Source organism: Brassica rapa, chromosome A07 (genome assembly GCF_000309985.2).
Source record: "Brassica rapa cultivar Chiifu-401-42 chromosome A07, CAAS_Brap_v3.01, whole genome shotgun sequence".
Classification (NCBI taxonomy): Eukaryota; Viridiplantae; Streptophyta; class Magnoliopsida; order Brassicales; family Brassicaceae; genus Brassica; species Brassica rapa.
Window position 1 is genome coordinate 10,772,451 of NC_024801.2, and position 12,732 is coordinate 10,785,182.

A 12,732-nucleotide genomic window follows, 5' to 3' on the forward strand; every position below is an offset into this window, starting at 1 on the left:
GACTTTGATGCTGTTTAGGATCATATCACCTTTGCAAAGTATAATAGAGAGAAACTTTTAAGACTTGAGAGTCCTTGTAAAGAATAAAAGAGAAAACATACAAATATCTCTAATAAATTTCACTTACTTTGCTTTTCCTATTTCACTCTTCTTCTCGGTTTCCGAATCACATTATCATTGAACTTCCTAAAGTTTAATGATTCTTGATTATTAATGGTTGAGTATTTTTTTCATTCAGATTAAATAGTAGTTCTAGGTGGCCAGAGAAGCTAAACATAAAATCTCACCAGATCTATGTAATCAAACACTTGATCTTTTCGTCAATGCATATTTTACTTTGCAACAAACCATTTTATGAATTTTTCTTAGCAAACTTCAGGTGAAATCTGCTAATTTTTCTTTGTAAAACAAAAGAAGTTGAGCAGACTTCAGGAAAATTCTCCTTAAAATTTTTATGCCATAATTTAAAATATGGTAATGATTTTAGCGTTATTAAATAAATAACATTTAGCCAAAATTTTGCCAGTTATACGCTTGTCGCTTATAATTTACCGGTGATAGAGATAAACGGAAAGGGATGACGTGGAGCACATATGGAAAATATAAAATCTATATCGAGTGACATTGCTTTTTTAGTCTGAACCAAAGAATCTTCACTTGTTAATTTAAATCACAGCAAGCCATAAAGGGAAAATTGTTTTTTTAAAGCAAAAAAATGATAACTATGTCCCTTTAGACTAATCTCATATACTTTATGTCCTATTAGGCTAATTATTTTCAAAATGGCAATAATGCCCTCAAAATTGTAATTTTTAAATATAATAAATAATGAATTCGTTTTTTTTTGTTTTTTTTTTAAAAAAAATCGATTTTTAAAAAAATATGAAAGTGAATATTCTCAAATATTTTGTTTCCATATTTTTAGGAACTGATTTCTTATCCGTAGAATACATCTAATCTGTAGAAATCGGTTTCTACAGGTTTTTAGAATAATAGTAATGTGTAGATTTTGATTTCTACATGTTTTAGATTTACAGTAAATTTGTAGAAGTCAGTTTCTACGTGTTTTAGATTTATAATCTATACTATATTAAAAGGGCTTGAGGGAGGCTTTTTAGAGTGTCACGTCGGACAGAAAAATAGTCCAATCAGAACATTTCCTTTTGCCATGTCATGTACTTTTTTTTTGGTTTATGATTGTACGTTAGGCTCTCTCTAACAGTCAAGGTGGGCTTCTGTAGGGGCTCTCTCTAAAAAAATTATTGGCCCACCCAGCTCTTACTTCTTCGTCTTCAAGTTTCGGAAGTCTCTCCCGACGATTTCACTTCATCTTCTCCAATCCCTAAATTTTTTTTTCACCGTTACCTTATCATCAATGACTATGTTAAAGCGATTCTTCAATGTTCTGTTCCATCTCCCCTTCATACTTCTCCTATATAAAGCTCTCTTTCTAAACCTAGATCCGAAATCCACCACGAAGTCTCAGCTAGCCACCGGTAAATCTCCCGTCACATGTACTTCAACGACATCTCGCCGGGACTTTCTGAGTCACAGCTTCGATTCCGATTGATCCATTTTTTGGGAGGCAAAGAACATCGCCAAAGGTGGGACTTTAATTGGGGTTGGTATGGGGTTACCCAACTCAACAGCTTCTGTGCGTAACTTCATCAAAGCCTCGAAAGTAACCACTTGAAGCTCAATAGTATAAATGTGTGATGAAGAGCCACACAGCTACGATGGAGAGACACTTCGATGATATTTATAATTTTGCTGGAAATAATAGTTCATCATCGCTGCCATAGTCAATCCTCGCTGTCGTACGGTAGTGTTGGTTTGAATTTTCCATTTTGTCTGGGTATTTTTCGATCGCCAAAATTTGACTGAGGTTTTCTTTTGGTAATAAGCAGATCGACAAGTTCAGATCATTGAGAGGTAGCAAAATGTTTACTTGCAATGATCAACGCATAATTGCTCTTGAATTGGACACAGGTGCAAGTCGACTACAAAGTCTTGAGCAATTGATGGGCCATTTTACAGTGAATATCCAATGTCCCTACTTCCCATGTTTTGTTTGTCTGTTGGTATTTTCTGTAATGGAAGTGTCAATCTTTTGGTAGGGAACTGTTAAATCTTCTTTCTTTTTTTTGTAAAAAGGCTTACAAAACTGTTAAATCTTCACAAAGCATTTTTGAGGTTTAATTCTTTTTCTTTTTATTCCTCTCTATCTAATCTAAGATCATATGGATTTACTAATGTGTATGCCTATCATATTTGTCTCAGTTAGTTCAGGCAGCAGTTGTGGTAGAAGACATGATTAAGACAGAGTGCTTGAAAAATGAACTGTGGTATTGTTCTTCTCTTTTAGCTGCTGTCAAAATGCTTTATGGGCTAACTGTCCATCTCTTCACCCTCGATGCAGCTATTATATATTACAATAAAACCATAACTCAATCAGATATGGATGAGACAAAGCCAATCGGCTTACCAGGTCAGAAGTCACAACCCGTTTCGGATCCACAAGAAAGAAGCAGTAGAGGTAAGTGCGGGAAACACAGTAGAAAAGCTTCAGGGCGCGTGCAAAAACGGAGGCTTCTTTATCAAAGTAGATTCAACGTTTGTTTATGTGTAGCAGTGTAGATATATGTAATATTGTAGCAGTGGATGGCCCGAGAGAATGTGTACTGTGTACACATACATATATGTAGAAGACTAACTAATGTGGTTTTAATTAGTATCAAAACAATTGTTTCGATATATGCTAAGCTGATGTTAGGACGAAAACTTAGATTCTTTGTAAATTTCTCTCTGTATAAACAGTGGTTGGATGATTATAAGAGGCTTCAATCTTTCTTTTTCTTCATTTATGGATTAAAGCCTTGCCTTAAACTAAAAAAATTCAAATAAGTATAAGAAATTATTTTGAATCAGCATACAAAATTTAAATCGGTATTATTTAATGCTATATAATTTTCTTTATTATAGTTACTTTGTTGTATTATTCATATATAATAGAAAACCGGAATTTGCATAATAATGTTTCTCTTGCATTTAGGTTAAAACATGTATTCAGAGTATTGTTCATCCCACTAAAGAAAATTAAAAGTAGAAGTTTGTAATCTTGGAAAACTAGAGTCCAACTGGTTGACTATAGTTGAGGAAAGGAATACTACGTTCCAGTTCATTCCCAGATTATTTTACCATTTGCAAAGAAAATTTATTAATTATAAGGCTTACTAATTCCCCATCGTTCCTTTTCTATAAAGAACTATGGCACAAATATATTCCATATCAAATCATACAAGGAACAATTATTCCTTCAGTTTTTTTCTTATAGTTCCTTTAGATTTTTTTTTTCACTTAAATTGTCACCAATTGGACCTTAAATTACATCATTTAACCTTTCAAAAACAATAGGTTTGCAAAATGTATACGAAAAAATCAGTCAAAAAAATGTATACGAAAAAGTATTAATGGATTCAAAAAATGTATAAGAAGGAAAAATAATTTATGATTTATGTATTGAATTTTAAATATAGTTCTGAATAATTTTATTTATTTAATAAATATAGAATAAAAATTGAAAAACAAAATATAATCGCATTAATTAAATAGGAAAATCTTCTTATTAATTAGAAAAGCATGTGTTTTCTAACAAGACTAACAAATAACAAAAATAAAATAAAATTTAATATTACTTTCAATAGACAATAAATTAAATATTTTTAAATGTATATTAAAACTTAAAAAATTACTCACAAAATGGTTAGTTGGAAAAACACACATAGTATTCTAATAAACTACGACTTCATTGATTTATATTTTTTTTAAAGGGCTTTTGACTACTATTTCAGTTATTTACTGCTTTTACATTAACTATTTAATTAGTTTCAGGAGGTACAACCAAATTATAATGGTCTGAGGATGCTGCTACCATCGAAGTAGATTTGACCAACAATCAAGAAATTAGAGCCTAAGCACATATCTGCCCCTTATATTAACATGCACAAATCAAAGAGCTTATGTTCAAAAAGTCTTAAGAGCACACAGTGACAATATGGAAAGCAATATCTGAACAAAAAATCTATACTATACTAAAAGCTAAATATACTCACCATTTAGCATGTCCACGTAGGACTTAAAATTCAGGCCAATCAGATTGCTTCATCTCTCCAAATCACCACCACACGTTTGGATCATAGAAGATGATTTTCGTTTAGTTTTTGGGCTTTTGTTTTAATCTGACCAAGCCCAGTTGAGACTAGGGATTTATTCCATTTTTGCATTATTGAAAGTCTTTTTTTTCTTTATTGAATGTGGGAAATCAAACGCCGTAATTCTTCACAACTCACCGATTCCGGCTAATGTCTATGTAACGCCTTCATTTATGTCACTTAGTCAAAGCATCTATAATATAAGTTATTTTCAATCCAATCAAAATATTGACATCAATTATTGTCCACAAATGATGATTTAATAAAATACATAATAATTTATTTACTTAATTATTTTTTCCAAGTCTCATCAAACCAAGGCCAATCAAAATAAAGAAGAATAAATCTTATGAATGGTTTCTCTTTTTTTAAGTACCAAACTTTACCTTAGATTGAAAAAGAATGATGGAAGAATTTCTAATAAAAATAGAAACAAATTATTCACAAAAATCAGTCGTAGTTAACAAAATATAGGTATAATTGACAAAAAAAACATCTAATGTGACACTTAATGCTATATCTAAATATCATCACCACAGACAAAATATGTGCAAACTTAGAGACTAAAACAAAAGTTATTAATCAAGACGATACCAAAACAATGGAGTAATGCATCAGCTACTTAACCGCTGCCAACTAATCATCCTATCTTTTGTCTATCTTTTGTTGATTAGCCATATCATTAGAACCACATTACTAAATGCTCTCAACGGAACCAAATCACCACCCAAACAGAATCCCACAGAGCAAACTAAAAACAAAAATAAACAAATACAATTAATTAAAAAGCGTAGTATAATTAGAGAATGAAGTGGAATAACATGAAATTAATAATATTTGATCATTAATTGTTTAAAAAAAATATTAGGACAAAATAACAACCCAAAAATGAGATACATTGCATGGAGTACGAGTTCGAAAACTTGAGTGTTACTCATCCGTTTTACAAGCAAGTAAAACTATAATATTATGCCATCCAAACAATATAAACAATTAATAAGATCATCATCAAGCTAAAATTAATTTAAAATTATAAGAAGAAATTAATTAAAAATTATAAGAAAAAATAAGATCTTCATCAAGCTAAAATTAATTAAAAATTATAAGAAGAAATTTACCCGGGCGTAGCCCGGGCAAAGACCCTAGTAATGTGTAGATTTTGATTTCTAAAGATTTTAGATCGGTAGGTTAAGCGCGGAATGTGTATTCTAAATATTTTTAGAATATTCTTATTTACGTAGATCACATATTCTAAACATTGTAGATTCAATGAAAAAAGTGGATTTCGTTTTCTACTTCGTAGAATGTCATTTCTACTTTAATTAGAACATAATCTGAAATTTTGATGTTAGGAGTTTTCAAGGCTCCTAAGACAAATGTTGTAGTATAAATGATTGTCGAACCAGTTCTGAGGGATATCAAAGCACTGAGAATGCAAGTACTCACTTAATCTAAGTGCAACCAATGATTTAGAAGGGTTTTAAACTATGACTAAAACTAGAAAGCAATAACAGAATGATACTTTCTTGACTAAAGGAAAAGAGAACTCATGGGTATAGGGATTAGACCTTGGGTGATCAAGTATCGAACTAAGGATGGCAAATGATCAATCAAACAATCAACCTTAAGCCTAGACACAATTCTAAGCAAGCTCTATGTCTAGATGAATGCTCATTTGCTAACATATCTCAAACATCAAATGTCTTTGGTTGAATAATATGAAAGCAATCATTACTAACAAGTCTATTAGCTATCTTAGTACCTTTAACAACAAATGTCTTTGGCAAAGTATACTAAAAGCCTAGGAGAGTTGTCTCGGGCATTTCATCGAACACCTTTCGGGTGAGAAATGCCTAAGGATCAACAACTGAGTGGCCAACTCAGAAGATGCATTATGATTACTCTACTAGCAAGGAAATATGAATGATCTACACCAAAACATCCTAACTCTAACCTAATCACCCTTAATCTCCCTAACCCATGAATTCCAAAGGTGATTACTCACTAATCTCCATGATTCCTCTTAAACCCATATTGGATTTCAGATTAACCATGTAGAGAAATAGATAAGAAATCAACAAGAACACAAGAACATAACAATCAAAACCCAAGAGATGAACTTCTCAAGAGAGTTCTTGTGTCTTTCTCAATAGATCAAAGATAAAAGACAATCTGCCACTGGTGGCTACAAAAGATGTTTAAAACATAGGTTTTTCCAAGTGCAAAACGTGCATAATGAAATGACCAAAAGGCCCTTAAGTAAAATAGAAATCGAGCAGATAATAGGCGCGGAGCGACCTCGGCTCGTCGCTCCGACAAGTCGCTCCAGGCTTCGGGAGCGACCTCGCTGGGTCGCTGCGAGAGGTCGCTCCGAGAGCGATTTCTTGTCTCCGGGAACCAAGATGGCGAGCGACTTCTCCCTGTCGCTCTGGACAGGTCGCTCCAAGCTTCGGGAGCGACCTCGCTGGGTCGCTGCGAGAGGTCGCTCCGAGAGCGAGTTGTGTGTCTCCGGACGTGAAAACGCGAGCGACTTTGTGCAGTCGCTCCAACGGGTCGCTCTGGATCGGGAGCGACTTTGGTAGGTCGCTCTGAGAGGTCGCTCCAGGGTCATCTAAGACTGTTCGGAGTAATGAGAACGCGAGCGACTTCATGGCGTCGCTTTAGGAAGGTCGCTCTGAGAAGTGGGACACAGCGACTTCGTGATGTCGCTCCGGGAGGTCGCTCCCATGCTCGGTTCGTTCAATGGTCACCTTTTCACCTCTTTTGAGCTCCAAATAGCCTCATGTGGTATTCCAGTACCTAATAGAGACTCATGTATGCAAAATGCAACCTAAACATGTCTGAAACCTAATCTATATGATGAAAATGCTCATGGATGAATGGATAAAACAATGCAAATATGCAAGATATCAACTCCCCCAAACTTGTTCTTTTACTTGTCCACAAGTGAACTTTCTAGAACTCATAGGGAGAGAGGTTGAAGGAGGGAGCACATAGCCAAAAGAAACACAACTAGCACACTCTCTTATTACACTCTAGCTTCTCTAGGCCTATCTTAACTCTTTTTGTTCTTACACTCATCATCAAGCATCCACACATTCAAATCAACCAACTCTCACATTCATTAAGCACAAAACATCAGGTGAATTCTTGCAAATGGTCAGTTGGTCCAAGTCATTTGGTTGGGTAAGGGAAGGCTTTTATTCAAGTGATTCAAGAGGTTCAAAACATATGATCTTTAAGGTGGTTTACTCTCAAAACAAGTAGCCTTGACATTGCACATAATATATCTAAGAAAGGGACCAACTCATGCATACAATGCTCAATCTCCATTGTTCTACCCTTTTCCCAAACATACAATTACACAATCATTCCCAAATGTCAAACCCAACTCACATCTCTCACCAAAAGATCCTAAGAACTTTAACTCCTTCTCCTTGAAATCTACAAGGGATTTTTTTCAGAACCTCAAAATATTTCTTAGCTCTTAACAACTTTGCTAGCCCCTTTTTCTTTTCTTTTTTTTTCTTTTTCTTTTCTCTTTTTTTCGTTTTTTTTTTTTTTTTTTTTCTTTTTTTTTTTTTATTTTTTATTTTTTTAGGCTGGGGGCCAAGACTTTCAAAACTTGAGCTAGAGGCTTCTCTACTTATCCCAATAAAACAATTCACTTAAGCACAAAGAGTCTATTCTTTTCCTTTTTCATTTCTCCCAAATCATAATCACAACACTCACCCCCCACCTATAGCTAGACAATAGAGTGCCCAATCTAGCAAGAATGAAGATCAAGCATTGTCGTTCCCGATACTCTCAACATTATGCACATGTAAGACTTTCCGAAAAAGGCCTCACTCATCAAACAATGAAAGCTTAAAAGGAGGAAAAGGTTTTGGGAGTGGTCTACCACTAGAGTTTGTCAAAAAAGATTGGCATAAAAGATGTGACAACTCAAGTGTGTATAGCCATGACTCAGTACACAAGGGACCATGAGCAAGAGCATTAAGTTCGTTCAGTTCAAATAAGGTTGTAGTTGGCTTCAAAGACTGAGTTTCAGCAATCAACAAGTTTCAGGAAGAGTTTTCAAGGCTCGAAACATACAAGTCTTTTTGAGAGGTGCAAAAGCTACTCAGGTGCAACGTAGTGTTCTTTACAAGGCATTTAAAATCATTGCTCCCAATGCAAGTGAATGCAACCTATATGCTCTAGACTCTCCTAGAAATGCAAATGATGCAAACTAAATGATTGTTTTTTTTTTTTTAATATGCAAATAGGTATGCAATGCATGACTCAATGAAACAACATCAAAGCAAACATGATCAAATACTTGGTACCTCCCCCAAACTTGAGTTACACAGTCTCTGTGTTGTCAAGTAGAGAGAGATACCGAAAAGAAGACTAATATGCAAAAAATGAAATGGTATATACAAGGGAGTGTGGTGGTTTACCTTCTATAGGGAATGAGTAGAGGGAGATGCTCCCTCCTCGTCGTCCTCAGGTGGTAACTCTTCAAGATGCTCATCAGCAGGAGTGGCCATCTCTTCAATGTAGAAGGCTTGCCCGAACACAGTTGGTTTCCTCATTTTCTCCTTAATGTCAAAGTGGAGGATGTTCTCTTTACCCAAATGGAGATCAATCGTGCCTTCCTTCACATTAACAATAGCTCCTGCTGTAGCTAAGAATGGCCTTCCTAGAATCAATGGGTCTTGAGCCTCCTCACCCATCTCAAGCACCACAAAATCTGTAGGTATCTCATACCTTCCAATCTTCACAGGGAGGTCCTCTAAGATGCCCACAGGATACTTCACTGAACGATCAGCTAACACCAGAGAGAGTCTACACTTCTTGTACTGGTGAATCCAAGCTTCTTTGCAACAGACAAAGGCATCAAGCTGACACTAGCTCCCAAATCGCAGAGACTTTTCTCAAATACCATAGGTCCAAGAGCACAAGGTAGTGTGAAGCTTCCTGGATCCTCTAATTTCTCTGAAGCATCAAGCCTCTGGATGATGGCATTGCACTCATGGGTAAGAATCATCATGCCTTCCATCTCCTTCTTCTTTGCAGCTACAGCATCTTTCAAGAACTTGCTGTATTGAGGAATCAACATAAAAGCATCGATGATGGGCATTGCAACCTGAGCTTCACTCATTTGCTTCTCAAACAGAGCCTTGTATTTCTCTAGCAGCTGCCTCTTGAATCTACCAGGGAATGGAGTTTGGGTTCATAGGGAGGAGGAACAAAAGAACTTTCACTTGCTGGAGTAACAACTTCACCATCTTTTACTGTCTTCTTCTCTTCCCCAACCTTTCCTTTACCTTTGGCTTCTACTATCTTTTCCAAGATCTCGTCATTGATCTTCTCATCAACAATCACCACTTCATCATCTATGTTGATGGCAACCCCCTCACCTAGTTTCTCAGCATCCTTGGTGAGGGTTTTAGGAGGTAACTGTTTACCACTCCTAAGGGTGATAGCTTTGGCCTCCTTGGGGTTTTGGTCAGACTTTCCAGGTAGAGATCCTTGCTGGCGATTCTGGTGAGTGTTCATGGAAGCAAACTGATTCTCTAAATTCCTGACTGTAGAAGCAAGGTGAGAGAATTTGTTGTTGAGCTCATTGTAGCTCCCATCAATCTTGGTATGAAGGTTCTTCAACTCATAACCAACATGCTTCTCACTTCTAGTCTGAGACTCCAAGATTTGTTTCAGTAAGGTATCAGTGCTGCTCTCTTGAGGAGCAGAGGAACCAGAAGAGGGGTTTTGCTGAGGCTGATAGCTGCCTTGCTGGTTGTTTCTAGGCGGATAACCACTCTGTTGGTTGTTGGGATAGGATTTCTGTTGGTAGTTGTTGTACTGAAAGTTGGGCTCCTTTTTGTACCAGCTACCATTGTTGTTGATGAAGCACAACTCTTCCTGACCTTCCAAACCCTCAACCTCATTGACAGCAAGTGGATCTTCCTGCCTGGAGTTACCAACAAACTTCAGCTGCTCTTGGGTGGCTTTTTCAGCAATGAGAAGGTCGATCTTGTCTTCCAAAGCTTTGATCTCTTTCCTCGTCTGCTTATCATCTGTTCTACTGCCTCTGTCGTGGTCTCCACTGTAGACTGCATCACTCTTTACCATGTTGTCAACCAGCTCTTCTGCATCCTCCTCAGTTCTCCCCAAGAAAAACCCATTGCTAGCTGTATCCAGTCTAGCTCTGTACTTAGGAAGAGCACCACGGTAGAATGTGCTCAGCAAGCTCTCCTTAGAAAAGCCATGGTGTGGGCATTGAGCTTGGTAGCCCTTGAATCTCTCCCAGGCTTCACTGAAGCCTTCCAAGTTCTTCTGTTGAAAGCTGGAAATCTCGTTTCTCAGCTTAGCAGTTCTTGAAGTAGAGAAGAACTTCTCCAAGAATGCTTTCTTGCAGTCATCCCAAGTGGTGATGGAGTCGCTGGGTAGAGACTTCTCCCACTGACGTGCTTTATCCCCCAAAGAGAAAGGGAATAGCTTGAGCTTTAAGGCATCTTCGGACACACCATTGGTTTTTGACAACCCACAGTAGCTGTCGAACCTGTCCAAGTGATCAAATGGATCCTCTAGAGCCAAGCCATGATACTTGTTGTTCTCGATCACATTGAGGAGTCCTGATTTGATCTCAAAGTTGTTGGCTGCTACAGCTGGTGCTCGGATTCCCAATCTATGACCATGAATGTTGGGGCGGTCATAAGTGCCAATAGGTCGAGCTGCTCGCTGTTGGTTTTGAGGTATGTCTCCCATATCAGTATCCAATCTCTGCAAGTGAGCCTGTTGCTCTTCTTCTCTTCTCTTTCTAGCACACTCTCTCTCTAAAGCTCTGATATCTGCAGCTCTTGGAACTAGGTTTGATGGACCCCTGCTCCTCAAGTGCATACACCTGTAGATTAAAGGGAGGTGAAGAAGAATCAGTAACAAAAGAAAATAAAAATGACTTAGTCTCAAGCAAGTGACTAAATCTCAATGTTTAAATCTACTCAGAATTTGGCAACGGCGCCAATTTGATGTTAGGAGTTTTCAAGGCTCCTAAGACAAATGTTGTAGTATAAATGATTGTCGAACCAGTTCTGAGGGATATCAAAGCACTGAGAATGCAAGTACTCACTTAATCTAAGTGCAACCAATGATTTAGAAGGGTTTTAAACTATGACTAAAACTAGAAAGCAATAACAGAATGATACTTTCTTGACTAAAGGAAAAGAGAACTCATGGGTATAGGGATTAGACCTTGGGTGATCAAGTATCGAACTAAGGATGGCAAATGATCAATCAAACAATCAACCTTAAGCCTAGACACAATTCTAAGCAAGCTCTATGTCTAGATGAATGCTCATTTGCTAACATATCTCAAACATCAAATGTCTTTGGTTGAATAATATGAAAGCAATCATTACTAACAAGTCTATTAGCTATCTTAGTACCTTTAACAACAAATGTCTTTGGCAAAGTATACTAAAAGCCTAGGAGAGTTGTCTCGGGCATTTCATCGAACACCTTTCGGGTGAGAAATGCCTAAGGATCAACAACTGAGTGGCCAACTCAGAAGATGCATTATGATTACTCTACTAGCAAGGAAATATGAATGATCTACACCAAAACATCCTAACTCTAACCTAATCACCCTTAATCTCCCTAACCCATGAATTCCAAAGGTGATTACTCACTAATCTCCATGATTCCTCTTAAACCCATATTGGATTTCAGATTAACCATGTAGAGAAATAGATAAGAAATCAACAAGAACACAAGAACATAACAAATCAAAACCCAAGAGATGAACTTCTCAAGAGAGTTCTTGTGTCTTTCTCAATAGATCAAAGATAAAAGACAATCTGCCACTGGTGGCTACAAAAGATGTTTAAAACATAGGTTTTTCCAAGTGCAAAACGTGCATAATGAAATGACCAAAAGGCCCTTAAGTAAAATAGAAATCGAGCAGATAATAGGCGCGGAGCGACCTCGGCTCGTCGCTCCGACAAGTCGCTCCAGGCTTCGGGAGCGACCTCGCTGGGTCGCTGCGAGAGGTCGCTCCGAGAGCGATTTCTTGTCTCCGGGAACCAAGATGGCGAGCGACTTCTCCCTGTCGCTCTGGACAGGTCGCTCCAAGCTTCGGGAGCGACCTCGCTGGGTCGCTGCGAGAGGTCGCTCCGAGAGCGAGTTGTGTGTCTCCGGACGTGAAAACGCGAGCGACTTTGTGCAGTCGCTCCAACGGGTCGCTCTGGATCGGGAGCGATTTTGGTAGGTCGCTCTGAGAGGTCGCTCCAGGGTCATCTAAGACTGTTCGGAGTAATGAGAACGCGAGCGACTTCATGGCGTCGCTTTAGGAAGGTCGCTCTGAGAAGTGGGACACAGCGACTTCGTGATGTCGCTCCGGGAGGTCGCTCCCATGCTCGGTTCGTTCAATGGTCACCTTTTCACCTCTTTTGAGCTCCAAATAGCCTCATGTGGTATTCCAGTACCTAATAGAGACTCATGTATGCAAAATGCAACCTAAACATGTCTGAAACCTAAT

At 37.6% G+C, this 12,732-nt stretch overlaps 1 non-coding gene across 1 annotated transcript; it reads left to right on the forward strand.

Annotated features, from left to right (window-relative positions):
• Positions 1-10,458: 10,458 nt before the first annotated feature.
• LOC117127049 lies at positions 10,459-10,565 on the forward strand. Its single transcript, XR_004449807.1, has one exon. It is a non-coding gene; the product is annotated as a small nucleolar RNA R71 (small nucleolar RNA).
• Positions 10,566-12,732: the final 2,167 nt, after the last annotated feature.